The following is a 17,241-nucleotide window of genomic DNA, read 5'->3' on the forward strand; positions in this document are numbered from 1 at the left end:
AAAACCAAAGTAGTACGTTCCATCTGATTTGAAAAACTTTCTCAGGAGAGATTTATTAACACTATCATCACCACCATGACAACTACCCACAGCCACTTATTGAGCGCTTACCGTATTTCTCCCTAGCCCTTCTTTCTTCTCCAAGCCTCATCTTCCCTTCTGCTCAGGAACCTTGAAAAGGAAAAAAAAACCAAAGTGTTGATCTAAATTACCTAACTGGCAATTTCTCTTTTTATGCAACTAGCAGGTTCAGGTAGCAAATGAAAATGTTAAATGAAGCACCCCGTTCCTTCATCTTCAGCGGAAAACATTAAAATTCCTTGTCAGATCACAATTACTCTATCAGGAGAGCCCCCGAAGTATATAATACTTTTCTTCTTATTTTTCCTAAAAATATTGTGTTTACATTTGACATGTTTATATACTGATTTTTGTGATGAGAAAAGACTGGCAGAATTACTGAAGATTCTTCTCCATTTTCAGTTCAGAGATACCTTAAGGTGTGAACTTGTACACAACCTTCCTTCTCCAATGTAAAAAATCAAGGTCCTCTCTGTCCCCAAAAAAGAGACTGGGCACCAGAACACAGAGAGGCCCCTTTGTCCAGCTCTCCCCGCCACCCCCATTAATATGCACTGCTGCAAATGAGGCCCAGTGAGGAACTCCTTTGACTTGGGAAGCTGGATTTTGCAAAACCCCAACCTTTGTTCCACAGGGACACACTCATGTCAAATGACAGTCCCCCATAGTAATTGTAACTCCACCATGTTCTCCCATTCAAGACAGGGTATTGGCATGCAAGTGAGTGAAAACGATGCTGTTACAAGGATAACCTTAAGTTTGCTGGAATTAATTCTTAAACCCCAGAACTTATTATTTCACATTTCTTGTAACATATCTCATGACACACCAGAGTCTCACGACACTGGGGTTGAAAAATATCCGTTTAGCACAACTAGAAGCCAAACGGGCAGAGCTAAAAAAGAAGAGATCCTTAGATCCCTGGAGCTAACCTGAGATGCAAGAGAGCACTCCGAACTACCACTGGCTCTTAAGAATCTTTCAGCAAATGACAGGACCACATTCGACTGCTCTACTCCTTCCAGCCTGGTACCTTTCACACGAAGTTGGCTCAACAGCCTCAAATTTATGGCGCAGGGCAGGTCAGAGGGTGTTTACATTAAACTCGGTTTTAAATAAGCTTAAGATACCAAAACATTATTAACACTATAAAATTAATTTTATGCACTGTGACTCAATTTCTTTTTATTAACTGTATTATTGGCATGTGTTAACTTGGACTTTACATTGAAAACAAAATTAATTTTGAAATTTTCAGCGTTTGAAAATGCAGTGGTTTTCTGGAGAGCTTTTAACAGGGCCAATACTGAGACTGTACCCCAGACAAGTAAAATCAGAATATCTGCGAATGGGACCAAGGCATCTGCATTTTTTAAAGCTCCATAGGTGATTACAGTGTGTAACCAAGCTTAAGACCCACTGGTCTAAGGAAGGGGAAAGGGCAGGAGAGAGAGCTCAGTACAGGGAGATTTGAGAAACTGTGGTCGTGCAATTATAATTGGTGTTACTTAGATTTGTCAACCCGATATTCTAAGAGCTGCCAATGGCACTGGAGATAGGCCTAAGACATTCCCCAACAGCAGTCATTCCCTGTCTCCCTGTGCAGCCATCCTCGGAGCCTTACATCCCTGGGAGCCAGGGCAAAAAGGAAGTGGTGACTTCTACATGACTGCAGAATTCTCTTAAAATTGATTCAGTAAAACCCTTCTCTACTTCTCTCTTTAGAGGCAGGTAGAAGTAGAGAGTCCTACACCTACTACAGACTTCCTCAGAATAGACAGATTCAGACCAGAGTGGAAAAAAAAATATATGGAATGTCTACTGCAAGCAAGGTGCTAACTTAATCCTTACCACCACCCCATGAGGCAGGTATTAGATGTGCCTCCATTTTACAGGGGAAGACACTGAGAAAAAGCAACATAAGAAGGCTGCTCAAGGTCATACAGCTAGTACGCATCTAAGGTCATACAGCTAGTACGTGTCTAAGGTCATACAGCTAGTATGCGTCTAAGTCTGGACTTTTTACTCTAAGACAGATGGAAAACTGACCAAGGGTCACCCCAGCCATTCATGGACAGCTGTCTGTGTCAAAGGAATCTTTCATTCTTTAGGTAGGGAATCAAATTAGTATGCTAATTGTGTTCTTTGCTACTATGTGTAAGCAAGCATTATACTCACAGACATAGAAAAGAATCTTAGGATTCAGACACCAGCATGGTATATTTGTCCTTTTTTGAAACATCATCACTAGTTCTCATGACCAATTTAAGTCTATTGGAGTTTCTTTGATTGAAAAAAAATGTTTGGAATAGCTAAGAGAACCCAGCATATGCATCTAAACTCAAGCTTACGTGGAACCTTTGAAAACAGGGTATGACTCCTTCTTGTAATATTTCTTTTTTGGATACTGAATTTTTTAAAATTTTTCTTAGAGTATGGTTGATTTACAATGTTGTTAGTTCCAGGTGTACAGCAAAGTGAATGAGTTATACGTATACATACATCCACTCTTCTTTAGATACTTTTCCCATATAGGTCATTACAGAGTACTGAGTAAAGTTCCCTGTGCTAAACTGCAGGTCCTTATTAATTATCTGTTTTATATATAGTAGTGTGTATATGTCAATCCCAATCTCCCAATTTATCTCCCTGCACCCTGGTCTTTTCCCCCTGGTAAATGGACATCCTCTTGAATTCATGGTGGTAGAAAAGGAAAAACAAAAACATTTTGTACGTTCTCCTTGTGAAGTCCTAGAGTGTGAGCTTGAGATTTGGCATCAACCCCAAACAGCTGGAGCCATCTGTTTCCTACTTTGTAAACTTTTTCCCAACCAGAGATTGCTAGCTACCTAAAGAAACAGCCTAAGGTAAAACCTGGCCTCAACCAGTTTGAAGAAAGCAGTTTATCTTTTATTTACCCAAGCATTGCCTTGAGTAAATTGTGTCTATTATGTGCTAGGCACTGTTGCTCTAGCTATTTCATTTTTACACCTTTCCCAACTTACTGGCACTCCTGTTCCTTTTCCCTGTCCCTCCACACCTCCGGGCCAAAGCCTGCTCTTCTATCATATGAAGGTAAAAATGCTTGATAACAGCTAAAAATAGTTATGATTTCCAAGGTGACATGCATTTTAACAGTGATCAAATCCTTTAATGCTAAAAGGGCAATGGTCTTATGATATGAGTACAGGCAGTGGTTCCCTGGAGACTGATGAAGCCTGCTCTGATCTTGCCACTCTGTAGCGGCCTACTGCTCTCCTGAGGTCAGGTCCATGCCCTTCCATGTTTTTATCCCAAATGCTTGGCACACTGACCAGCATATTTGGCACTCAATAATGAAGGGAGCTCTGGCCTGAGGAAAACAAGTTGCAATAACAAGTTGCTGACACAGACGAATGAAAAGATGCTGGATGAGTTTTGAGCCAAAACACCATGGGGAGAGGCCAGGTGGAGCAATAAGAGGAGATACCCAGTGCCATCATTTGAACTCTCCTAGAAGCCAGTGTCAGTTTTGAGAGATGTCTGGGAGTTCCAGTTAGCTCTAGGATCTACAGATCCGGTTTTACTTAGCAGCTCTGCTGCATTTCAATTTGTTGCATTTTAGATGCAATGGAATTGGGATAACGAGTAACTGAATCATTTTCCAAAAATACGTATTGAGCAACTACTATGAACCAAGAATGCTGCAAGGCATTGCAGATACAGCAGCATAAAACCCAGTTTCTGCCCTCATGAAGCTAATATTCTACTTAAAGAGTCTGGTGTGAAAGCATTAATTACATAATTCAGTATTTAATTGGAGTCACAGTAAGTGCTACAAAGGAAAACTGCAGAGTGCTAAGAAAGCATGTAACAGAGAGACCTGACCTAATACAGAAGGTGAGGCAAAGCTTCTCAGAAAAAAGTCATTTAAGCTGATTCCTGAAAGATGAGTAGGAATTAGGGAGGCAGAGAATTCATAAAAGGAGTGGACATTTCTAATAAACACCTTTACCATGTGATACACTAGAGCTAATCCTGAGAATTATCTTGACTTCTTTTCTTGATCTTGTTCATGCAGAAAACGTTTTGAGGTCTTTGCAACAAGCTAGCCTATTTAAGGCTCTGAATTCGGACAAAAGGAAACACTGGCGCAGAGAAAGAAATTTCCATAGATGTCAACAACTTGCTGAGGCACACACAAGTATACTGTGATGCCATCCATTACTGCTTTTCTGTGCTCTCACCTAGGTCATTAGCATGAACATTTGACATACCCCATCAGTACACTCTAGGCCAGCAGCTTTCAAATACTGAAATGGCCACAGAATAGGCTTTCTATATGGCTCTGTCCAAAAACCTTGGGCAAAAGAAAAGGAGTTGGGAAAAAAGAAATGAGTCAAGGCCCTGAAAACCTCAGAGAGAGTCTGATCTGTATAAGGGATACTTTACCATCCCACCCACCTTCTTTGAATATGGAGCCAATTCTTTGTAAGTTTGCAAAAAGGCATTCCCAAGCTCATCATGCTATTTTATACATCACCCTTCCTTGGCCCCCTTCTTCAGCTAATTAAATTCTTGTTCCTAAAAACTCACTTCTGGCATTTTATCCTCTTACCCCCCGTCCCAATCTAATTTAGATATCCCTTTTTTGTACTTTCATAGAATGCTGCACTTTAATACCTCATCACAGTTATATTATAATAATTGATTTACTTATCTGACTCATCTGCTTCTTGTGGGAGGAAGTTCCTTAAGGGCAAGGCTCATGTTTTAATCATTTTTGTATCCCTCGTTCCTAGCAGAGTACTACTTTAAAAATCCACTGAATGAATTAATGTTCATGCATGATACTTTTTTTTTCTTAGCCTCTAAAGAGACATGGACACTTAGATTTTACATGTCTAGTAAGCAAGTCTGGTTTTGTACATAGGAAACTTTTGACCCTGAAATTCTTCTCCATTTATAGGTAAGCCTGCTGAATTGCCTTAACTAGGCTTTTGCTCTATAGTCTTCCTTTGAAAACATCTTAAGAACTAAATAGACCAGTATACATGGTCCTACTGACCAATATATCAGTCAAGAACACGATTAGTTTTGATGTTCAGTGCTGAATAAGGTTCAGTCATATGCATAAGTCTGATCTTTTAGACAGTGCATTTTAAATAACTTCCATGTTTCATATTCTAAGCTAGAAGCAAGGAAAGAATAAACTATGCCTAGCAAGATATTTATCAAGTAGTAAGTACTTAAATATTTATTTAATGAGAAAAGGAAAGGATACATTAATAAAGGAATAATTGGATGCAGGTATAAATATAGCATAATCCACAGGAATCGTCAAGCCATAAATTAGAATAAGGGATTTATCATTGGCAAAAATGACTAAGCCAACAAACATAAAAAATAAAAGCTATTGTAAAGCCCCATTTTCCAATAAAACAGAATCAAAACATCATTCAAATAGTGAAAGAGTGTGTTTAAAAAAAATACTGGGACTTCCCTGGAGGTCCAGTGGTTAAGACTCTGCACTCTCAAGGCAGGGGGCACAGGTTCGATGCCTGGTCGGAGAATTAGGGTACGCACATTGCACCGTGCAGCCAAAATTAAAAAATTTTTAAAAACATACTAACCTGGAGGAGATAAAATTTGATATTTGAAGAGAACGTATTATAAACTCTAAAGAAATCCCCATACAACCCAATCTTTCTTCTCACACCCATCCTCCCCCACCCCAGCACACACAATCACCACCCTCCTATATAAGCCTCATTCTTGTCTTGTCTACTTGCTCTTCCTGAAATAACCTTGATTTGAAAAAGAGGAAGTTAGAGATGATAGAGGGATAAAAGAAAGTTCCCTCCAGCTAAAATTCTCCTTCCTTCTCTGCCTGTTATTCTTCAAGATCTGCATAATTGCCACCTCTTCTAATGAAAACCTTTTTTGATCTGCTATAGCCCCCCGGCTAATTGCCCCCTTCATCACCACTATCACTACAACTTACTTCTTCCCCTCTTTTGCACTTATTTCACTATCTTTTATTATAGCTCCCTATATCTGTCCTTTCTCTAGGATAGGAGCTTTCAAAGAGGAGTTGGGTCTCATTTCCTGTTTTTTTTTTAATTTTATCTTATTTATTTTTTATACAACAGGTTCTTAATTAGTTATCTATTTTATACATATTAGTGTATATATGTCCATCCCAATCTCCCAATTCATCCCACCACCACCCCCCCGCCACTTCCCCCCCTTGGTGTCCATATGTTTGTTCTCTACATCTGTGTCTCTATTTCTGCCTTGCAAACCAGTTCATCTGTACCATTTTTCTAGAGTCCACATATATGCATTAATGTACGATATTTGTTTTTCTCTTTCTGACTTACTTTACTGTGTATGACAGTCTCTAGGTCCATCCACGTCCCTACAAATGACCCAATTTCGTTCTTTTTTATGGCTGAGTAATATTCCATTGTATATATGTACCACTTCCTCTTTATCCATTCATCTGTTGATGGACATGTAGGTTGCTTCCATGACCTGGCTATTGTAAATAGTGCTGCAATGAACATTGGGATGCATGTGTCTTTTTGAATTATGGTTTTCTCTGGGTATATGCCCAGTAGTGGGATTGCTGGATCATATGGTAATTCTATTTTTAGTTTTTTAAGGAACCTCCATACTGTTCTCCATAGTGGCTGCACCAATTTACATTCCCACCAACAGTGCAAGAGGGTTCCCTTTTCTCCACACCGTCTCCAGCATTTGTTGTTTGTAGAAGTTCTGATGATGCCCATTCTGACTGGTGTGAGATGATACCTCATTGCAGTTTTGATTTGCATTTCTCTAATAATTAGTGATGTTGAGCAGCTTTTCGTGTGCTTCTTGGCCATCCGTGGGTCTTCTTTAGAGAGATATCTATTTAGGTCTTCTATTTTTTGATTCGGTTGTTTGTTTTTTTAATATTGAGCTGCACGAGCTGTTTATATATTTTGGAGATTAATCCTTTGTCAGTTGCTTCATTTATGAATATTTTCTCCCATTCTGAGGGTTGTCTCTGCGTCTTGTTTGTAGTTTCCTTTGCTGTGCAAAAGCTTTTAAGTTTCATTAGGTCCCATTTGTTTATTTTTGTTTCTATTTCCATTACTCTAGGAGGTGGGTCAAAAAGGATCTTGCTATGATTTATGTCAGAGTGTTCTTCCTATGTTTTCCTCTAAGAGTTTAATAGTGTCCTGTCTTACATTTAGGTCTTTAATCCATTTTGAGTTTATTTTTGTGTATGGTGTTAGGGAGTGTTCTAATTTCATTCTTTTACATGTAGCTGTCCAGTTTTCCCAGCGCAACTTATTGAAGAGACTGCCTTTCCTCCATTGTATATCCTTGCCTCCTTTGTCATAGATTAGTTGACCATAGATGCTGGGCTTTCTATCCCGTACGATTGGTCTATATTTCTGTTTCTGTGTCAGTACCATATTGTCTTGATTACTGTACCTTTGTAGTATAGTCCAAAGTCAGGGAGTCTGATTCCTCCACCTCCGTTTTCTTCCCTCAAACTGCTTCGGCTATTTGGGGTCTTTCGTGTCTCCATACAAATTTTAAGATTTTTTTGTTCTAGTTCTGTAAAAAATGCCGTTGGTAATTTGATAGGGATTGCCTTGAATCTGTAGATTGCTTTGGGTAGTATACATTTTCACAATGTTGATTCTTCCAATCCAAGAACATGGTATATCTCTCCATCTGTTTGTGTCATCTTTAATTTCTTTCATCAGTGCCTTATAGTTTTCTGAGTGCAGGTCTTTTACCTCCTTGGGTAGGTTATTCCTAGGTATTTTATTCTTTCTGTTGCAATTGTGAATGGGACTGTTTCCTTAATTTCTCTTTCTGATCTTTTGTTGTTAATGTATAGAAATGCAAGAGATTTCTGTACATTAATTTTGTATCCTGCCACTTTACCAAATTCATTGATTAGCTCTAGCAGTTTTCTGGTGGCATCTTTAGGATTCTCTCTATGTATAGTATCATGTCATCTGCAAAGAGTGAAAGCTTTACTTCTTTTCCACTTTGTATTCCTTTTATTTCTTTTTCTTCTCTGACTGACGTGGCTAGGACTTCCAAAACTATGTTGAATAATAGTGGTGAGAGTGAACATCCTTGTCTTATTCCTGATCTTAGAGGAAATGCTTTCAGTTTTTCACCATTGAGAATGATGTTTGCTGTGGGTTTGTCGTATATGGCTTTTATTATGTTTAGGTATGTTCCCTCTATGCCCACTTTCTGGAAAGTTTTTATCATAAATCGGTGTTGAATTTTGTCAAAAGCTTTTTCTGCATCTATTGAGATGATCATATGGTTTTTATTCTTCAATTTGTTAATACGGTGTATCACACTGATTGATTTGTGTATATTGAAGAATCTTTGCATCCCTGGGATAAATCCCACTTGATCATGGTATATGACCCTTTTAACGTGTTGTTGGATTCTGTTTGCTAATATTTTGTTGAGGATTTTTGCTTCTATATTCATCAGTGATATCAGTCTGTAATTTTCTTTTTTTGTAGTATCTTTGTCTGGTTTTGGTATCAGGGTGATGGTGGCCTCATAGAATGAGTTTGGGAGTGTTCCTTCCTCCGCAATTTTTTGGAAGAGTTTGAGAAGGATGGGTGTTAGCTCTTCTCTAAATGTTTGATAGAAATCTCTTCAAATATTTTCTCAGGTCCTTTCTCTCTCTCTTCTCCTTCTGGGACCCCTATAATGCGAATGTTGTTGCATTTAATGTTGTCCCAGAGGTCTCTTAGGCTGTCTTCATTTCTTTTCATTCTTTTTTCTTTATTCTGTTCCACGGCAGTGAATTCCACCATTCTGTCTTCCAGGTCACTTATCCGTTCCTCTGCCTCAGTTATTCTGCTATTGATTCCTTCTAGAGTATTTTTCATTTCAGTTATTGTATTGTTCATCTCTGTTTGTTTGTTCTTTAATTCTTCTAGGTCTTTGTTAAACATTTCTTGCATCTTCTCGATCTTTGCCTCCATTCTTTTTCCAAGGTCCTGGATCATCTTCATTATCATTATTCTGAATTCTTTTTCTCGAAGGTTGCCTATCTCCACTTCATTTAATTGTTTTTCTCGGGTTTTATCTTGTTCCTTCATCTGGTACATAGTCCTCTGCCTTTTCTTTTTGTCTGTCTTTCTGTGAATGTGGTTTTCATTCCACAGGCTGCAGAACTGTAGTTCTTCTTGCTTCTGCTGTCTGCCCTCTGGTGGATGAGGCTATCTAAGAGGCTTGTGCAAGCTTCCTGATGGGAGGGACTGGTAGTGGGTAGAGCTCTGGTGGGCAGAGCTCAGTAAAACCTTAATCCACTTGTCTGCTGATGGGTGGGGCTGGGTTCCCTCCCTATTGGTTGTTTGGCCTGAGGCAACCCAACACTGGAGCCTACCCAGGCACTTTGGTGGGGCTAATGGTGGACTCTGGGAGGGCTCACACCAAGGAGTACTTCCCAGAACTGCTGTTACTAGTGTCCTCGTCCCCACAGTGAGCCACAGCCACCCCCCGCCTCTGCAGGAGACCCTCCAACACTAGCAGGTAGGTCTGGTTCAGTCTGCTATGGGGTCACTGCTCCTTCCCCTGCGTCCCGATGTGCACACTACTTTGTGTGTGCCCTCCAAGAGTGGAGTCTCTGTTTCCCCCAGTCCTGCCGAAGTCCTAAAATCAAATCCTGCTGATCTTCAAAGTCTGATTCTCTAGGAATTCCTCCTTCCATTGCCAGACCCCCAGGTTGGGAAGCCTGACATGGAGTTCAGAACCTTCACTCCAGTGGGTGGACTTCTGTGGTATAAGTGTTCTCCAGTTTGTGAGTCACCCACCCAGCGGTTATGGGATTTGATTTTATTGTATTGCGCCCCTCCTACCATCTCATTGTGGCTTCTCCTTTTTCTTTGGATGTGGGGTATCTTTTCTGGTGAGTTCCAGTGTCTTCCTGTCGATGATTGTTCAGCAGTTAGTTGTGATTCCAGTGCTCTCACAAGAGGGAGTGAGCACACATCCTTCTACTCTGCCGTCTTGAACCAGTCTCCTCATTTACTTTTATATTTATTCCATTCTCCCTCTCTGCCTTCTTCATTCCTAATCCAGAACCCGGCAAAAAGTAGGAACTCAGAAAATGTTTGTTGCATGGAAGGGAAGAATAAAAGAAAAAAAGGAAGTTTATTTCTGATGAAAAAAGCCATTTGTCTTCTTTCTTCAAAATATTTTGTCTTTTCAAATTCAAGGGCAGCCTTTTTTTCCCTAGGTGTTAGGGTGTGTGCCCTCAAACACCTTACTTTGGCAAAGAGCCCAAATTCCATTTCCAACCAGCTGAGTTATTTTCAGTTTCTATGTGGTTCATTCATGCTTTTCCCCTTCATTGACACATTAACACTCCATGGCGAGTGGATCCTGTTCAGCTGGCAGCCCCTCTCAGCCCCACGCCTCTAAGCTGTACTCACTTCACTAGTTCCCAACTGCCTGCCTCTTGGGGAGCTCTCTGTCATCAGCGTCATCTAGCTGGCAGAGGAGTTGTTTGTTTGCTGTTGTCATACCTAAGTTTGATAATTAACAACATGAAGCAAACTCAGAGAATGAGAGACCTCTGCTAGAGGCTATCTTCTCTTGTATGTTCTTTTCAAAAGCACCTGGCTTGTTTTAAGAAAATTAGAGAAATACAGATAATGAAAGAACTGGACAGATCTAATATCTGCTTAATTTGGTATCTTGTTAAAATCTCTCATGTTTATTCTTCTCAAATACCTACACTCTTTCCCTCCATGCCCTCTGTAATAGTGAGTCTCGATGAGTTTCAAGCTTGATCTTGTTTTGTAGGTAATGAATTTATACCTTAACCTCACAAACAGCACTAATCCATGAACAAATTTAGTAATTAAAAATCTAGCATCTCTAAAGCATGGCGTACAAAGGTTTTGTTTATTGGCTTCCAAAAGGAAATCACACATACACACACAACTATTTGTTCCAAGGTTAGCATTTCAGGATTGACTTTTGTGCCTTAGGCCCTTAGTAGGTGCTCAATAACTCCCCACGGACACACTGATTTGTTTTAGTAGCTCCCTGTTATTTCCAAAGAGACAGCATTTTCCAGAATTTTCTGGTCAACAAATGAAATGTACGTTGTTTTTTTTTAAAGCTGTGGAAATAGGATAATTCATATTGCGAGGTTATTTATTACCAGCCAGACCCTCATCTTGCTCTACAGGGCTCTGATAATCACCTATTTCAGAAGCCATTAGCCTTCTGTGTGTTGTAAAGCACTCTTCACTATAATGTGTCTATGCCTTTGTATTCTAGGGGGAGGAATGGTGTGTACTGAAGTAACAGACCTCTGTTGACCAAGTAAGAAAGTCTTTGATGCACAAATAGTTCATTAAACTGCTTTTATTTGATACTGTTGAAATTAAACAGTGTGTGGAATCCCTGCCCAGGTATGGGAACATATAAAACCTTTGAGGATATGTACATTAATTCAAATGCTTAATGTTACTGAAACAGAGACTTATAAGAAAAATGCACATTGAAAGAATGTAACAATCAAAGCTTAGGCACTTATAGGAGGACAGCAGGAGCTGGATTTAACTTATTGATTTTAGAACCACTGTTTTATGAAAAGGAGGCAAAATATTGCTTTTACTGTTTTCAGATAATAATGACTGTTGTTGCAAATTATAAAATTTAATTAGCTATATAAATGCCAGAGGAACAAATAGTGTGCTATTGTCTTGATATCTTTCCAGAAATTAGTCTTTTAAATAAATTTGCCATATTAATCATCTAAAAATATTTTTGATCACTGAATTAATAGTTTGCAGACTGTTTTCAGGTACTCATTGCCATAGGTGATTGCTTCTTAATTACTACATGGGTTCTTTCTATTCACTCATATTAATTCATGTTTTCTGGCACAGTCCCAAAAGGCAGCCTTGCCCTATATCTTCTAATTACTTCTATAATTGAATTTGCCCACTTTTAGTAACCTATTTTTTAAACTGACTGTGTTTGTTCATGGTTTATTGTGTCTTTTTTGTGTCAGTTCTCTGCAAGCAGAATGTACATTGATTCTTTCCTCGTTTCTCATTAATTTTCAAGAGCTTTGCTGCATGTCTGTTTTTTCAGTCTGTCAGACCTATTGCTGAACCAAAAAAATAAAAAGACTCTTATTATTAAAGGTTAGGTAAAATAGACTGAAGTTAATTAATTCATTAGTAACTGTGAGCCAATTACTGAAGGCTTCTCTTATTTATATACTTGTTAACAAGACAGAAATGAGAAAGGCCAATTACAGGCACATGTCCTTCAGAAGTTCAGCAAGCCCAGAGCTTATGCATTTATTAACACTCCTCCAAAAAAAATTCAGCTCATCTATCAGATATGTGAAACTACATTAAAAAAATTGTTGACTAACATTCTATTCCATTCTGTTGATAAATTCTAAAGGGTTTTCCCCCATCCAGATATCTTTAATATGTCTAATATTACTAAATTCCTCTAAAATTATCTCAAAGAGCATTACTTAGCCTTAGAGCAATTACAAAAACAGAAAAAAAAATTATTCTCTGGTTTTCAGTATTTTCTTCTTTCTAAGCTTTTAATTCCTGAATTGGGATACTTGATTAGCAGATTTTATATACTAGAACCCTTTAAATATATTCCACTTGATTTTTATTGAATATGCCAAAACTTTACAACATGTAGAAAGGCAGGTTTTCCCATATTTTTCCTGGTGACCAATATAAAAAATTGTAACTGCTTCATCCGTACAAACTACCTGCACAGTACATACTATAACCATTACTTCCCCTTCCCTGCCTCAGAAATATTTTAATTTAACTGGGGTTGGGAGGAAAGGGGGTTGGTGACTGATTAGTTTTTTATACATCTGTATTCTCTTTATAGGTTTGTGTCAGCATGGGACCAACAAATCAACAGAATGAATTGACACTAATGTCTCAATAAATTGACTGGTTGTTTGGCTGAATTAAAACTAATTTTAGTTATGTTTTTTCTTTTTCTTTTTTTTTTAACTTTTTAAATATTGTATAGATACGGGTTTCCACAGTCAAGTGATGCCAAAATAATGTCAGGGTTTCTGCTGCCTTAGTTTTTCCTCAGTTCCAAATATATTAAAATTTAATCGACTGTTTTATAGCATGATAATAACAATCACAGCATTAGAAAATAAGAAAGAATCTCAGCAGATGATTAGTTCATGTCCTTGATTCTTGGAAGACCAAAGAATAAAACTTAAAAATATGTAGTGTGCCTTATTCAGGAAGCCTTTCTTAATACTTTCTACATCGGAAGTTAATACTTTCTTGGCCTCCAAATTTTCATACCCTCTTATTTATAACCATTTTATGGACCTTTTCACTTTTTACCCTGCATTATAATAACTTGTATCTTTTTCTCTTTGAATTATTACTTAATTGAGAAAGTAACTACATATTACGCACTTTGTAGCCCCAGCACTTAGCACAATGCCTGGGAAATAGTAGGCCCTCAAGAAATATATGTCAAAAGCATTAGGAATAAGGAGTCCATAATCTCCTTTTAATGTGTTCACTGTCAAACCTCCCTCACTGTCTGGGCTAACTAAAGAGTCTCTTGCTTGAAATCAGTTAATGTGTCTTAATTTTATGTGGTAACTACAGTAAATGGGTAACAAATGTTGCATTATTAATTCAGAATGTAGATTTCTCTGCTCAAGATTAAAAATCTATACTACTTTTTCCTCAAATGAACTGTTTCTCGTTCCTTTAATTACTACATGACTAATTTATGTATGACTTTACCAGCCTCCAGTTTGTGGCTTTGGGCCAAGACCACACAGGCCCTTGTTACCACTTCCCAATTCCATGTGCAGTGACGTCTCGGTATATTCATCAACACCTGTGTGGAACAGAAATTAGATTTCCCAGACTCCTTTACCTTTTACCCATCAGTTCTTCAAACCCCTGCTGCAGTGACTGGTTTTCCTTCTTTTTTTTTTTTTAATATTGTCCCTGCCTTTCTTTCTTTTCACCCTTCCTTCCTTCCTTCCTTTCTCTTTCCTCTCTGTCTCCTCCCCTTTCTCTCTCTTCCCCCTCCCTCCCTCCCTCCTTTTTTCTTTCTTTCTGCTTTTTTGAAATAAGGTACCTCATAGCTATATCTCCTAATAACAGCACTTCATATGTTTATAATGATTTTCCAGTGTATGAGCTCTTTTCACAAACATCAACTTATTTGATTTTTTCAGGCTAAATATTATGCAGATGATGAAACTAAAATTCAGAGAAGTTAAGTGACTTGCCCAAGGCCACACAGCTAGTTACAATTTCAATTTTTAAATTCCTGATTTGTTTGCCAGAGAGAACAAAATCCAGAAGGCCCCCTTTTCTTATGTAGTTCTTAACTCTTATGTGAGGAAACTACCTAACAATTGGATTTGCAGCCAACTAAATGATTTTTCCAGGAATTATATAGGTCATTGTAAGGAAAAGAAATGTGGCCTAGTAGTTTGATGTGCATATATCATGTGAAAATGCATATTTTGATTCAGTAGGTCTGCATTTCTAATGAGCTCTCAGGTGGCCTGGGGGCTGAAGCTGCGGTCCACGGACCTCACTTGCAGTAGTTAGGCCTAGCGGACAGAGTGAGGCTCTGGATTTGGGGGGACTTGACTCAAGTCCCGGCTCTTCTGTTTACTGTGACTTTGGGCAAGCTACTTAGCCCCTATGAGCCTCAGTTTCTTCATCCTTAAAATGAGGATAGTAATATGTATCTTACTGAAAGCCAAGGGAATTGACTTGCAACGAACTGGCCTTCTTCCTCTCCATACTACTGCCTGATCAATCTTCCTAAGGTCTCCCTCCACTCAGAAACTTTCCAGTGAGCCTCACTGCCTGGTGAATCATGTACAGACTCCTCCCTTTGAGCCTCAAACCTTCAATGGTACAGCCAAAGTCACCTTTCTAACTTGATCTCTCCTTACTTCCTACTCACACCTTATATGTAACCAACATATTAGATTTCCTATTTCTTCTTCTTGATTCAGCTTTGTTCCACCCAGTCTTCATCATATCTATTTCATTCTTCCTTTAAGTCCCTTTTCCCATCCAGGTTCTTAATGGGAGTGTTTTCCTGCTCTCTATCTCCTCTCATTCCTAACTGCCACACATATCTAGATATGTCTCTCTGGATTTGAATTCTCATAACACTGTTTATATCTATGGATGGTTTCTTTTGTATTCTTTCTTATGTTTTAGTTATTTCTACAATGATCCCATATCCTATTAGACTCTAAGTTCCTGGAGGATGGGGATCAGGTATTGTTCAGATATCACAGTAGTAAGACCATAACTTTGGGGCACACAGACCTGGGTACATACCTCAGCTCTACCATTTCCCAGAACAAGTCTCCTAACCTATCTCAGCTCCAGTTTTCTCATCTTTAAAGTAGGGGCCAATAATACCTAACTTGCAGAGTTACTGGGAAGAAATGTTGTACATATAAAATACCTCACACAGTATCCAGCACATAGTAAGAGCTCATGTGAGTGAAACTGAATAGATTAGAACTGAGCATGTAATCCCAACAGAACACAGACATGTATTCTAGTGTATGAACAACTGAACCCAAGCCCAGGCTTCCAATTTATGTGAACATTTTAACATTTTCTTTTCTGGCTATGTTTATATCAGTGTTAAGTCTTATTAGAATATTCCATATTCAGCCCTCTTCAAATCAAAGTACACTTGTTGATCTAGCTCCCAGTGAGTATAAAGTGATAATGGAAAGGTAACACAGTATGGTTTAAAAAAAAATCATATGGTTTATAGTTAAACCTGGATTTGAATCCAAACTGCCACTCTCTTGCAATTTCCTAATCTCTCCAAACTATAACAATCTCAGAAGTTGGATTTAGGATGTTTTTACTTTCTTCCTTGTATTTGTCTATATTTTGGGGATTTTTTAAAATAAAGAGCATATTATTTCTGTAGCCTAGAAACAATAATAATACTATCATGAGTGACAGCAATAACTTTCAATGCTCCAAATCTCCACTTTTGTAAACTGAATTTATATTTTTATATATGTGTGTGTGTATATATATATATATTTTTTTTCTTTATTTGTTTGTTTGACTGTTCAGGGCCCTTGTGGATTTAAATGTTTTGCTTATTTCAGTAATTGCTAAGGAGCAGTATATTCTTTTTATATTCTTATCAACTAATTTTAAAAACAACTAAATAGGGACTTCCCTGTGGCCCAGTGGGTAGGACTCTGTGCTCCCAGCGCAGGGGGCCCATGTTTAATTCCTGGTCAGGGAACTAGATCCCGCCTTCATGCCACAACTAAGAGTCCGCATGCCACAACTAAAAGATCCCATGTGCTACAACTAAGACCCAGTGCAGCCTACATAAATAGATAAACAAAAAAATATTTTTCAAAAACAACTAAATATATCAATAAACTGTATCACCATTCAGTTTAAGATGGGGGACAAATAGTCTTTTTATAACTAAAAATTAAATTTTGTCAATGTAACCAAATTTCACTCAATGCCTGGACACAGCGTGAGAGATAGAACCAAGTTCTATCTAAACTTAAGGCAGTCAAAGTCAAAGTCACGGCCATAGTCAGTATGTTGTTTTGTTAATGTGGGTAAAGAGGACTTAAAAAAAAAAAGAATATGGGGCAAACCTTGTTTTAATCAGGGAGTATATGGAAAGAAAATTAAATGCCTATATTAAAACCTATTCTTTCAGACTACAAATAACATTTTCCTTCAGCCTCAAGAGACAATCGTAAAACAATGGCTCATAGTGCTTTTAGAACAGGAACTGAAGTTATATACTGTACATGTATTGTCCTATATAGGAGGAAGGCAATGTTTAAAGCTGCTGTCGCCTCCTGGAAAAAAAAAGAATGGAAAAAAAAAACTGGGATTCTCAGTCAAGTATGTATGCGTTTTCTGTTTTTCTGTCTTGTGGTTCTTTATTGTTAAAAATATTTTTATGAAATTGCTCTGTGCTTCAAGCTTCGTGTGGTCTTGTTTGCTTGTTCTCAAAGCTCAAACCATGACATAGTTATGAAACATCTTGAGTTATTAAAAGTAGAGAAATTGTACTTTGTTTGTGAACTGAACAGCAGACCAAGCA

General features: G+C 38.2%; 1 protein-coding gene and 1 long non-coding RNA gene across 5 annotated transcripts in view; one reads left to right on the forward strand and one right to left on the reverse strand.

The window, feature by feature from the left end:
- Window positions 1-17,241, forward strand: part of SOX2 (SRY-box transcription factor 2) — a 592,096-nt gene that overhangs the window by 478,426 nt on the left and 96,429 nt on the right. The window lies entirely within an intron of this gene.
- LOC137224948 (uncharacterized) overlaps window positions 1-17,241 on the reverse strand; it is a 226,947-nt gene that overhangs the window by 155,708 nt on the left and 53,998 nt on the right. For all 3 annotated transcript variants that reach the window (XR_010943594.1, XR_010943596.1, XR_010943595.1), the window contains exon 3: window positions 112-171. This is a non-coding gene — a long non-coding RNA (uncharacterized lncRNA). The remainder of the gene's footprint in view (window positions 1-111; window positions 172-17,241) is intronic.

Source organism: Pseudorca crassidens, chromosome 5 (assembly GCF_039906515.1).
Source record: "Pseudorca crassidens isolate mPseCra1 chromosome 5, mPseCra1.hap1, whole genome shotgun sequence".
Classification (NCBI taxonomy): Eukaryota; Metazoa; Chordata; class Mammalia; order Artiodactyla; family Delphinidae; genus Pseudorca; species Pseudorca crassidens.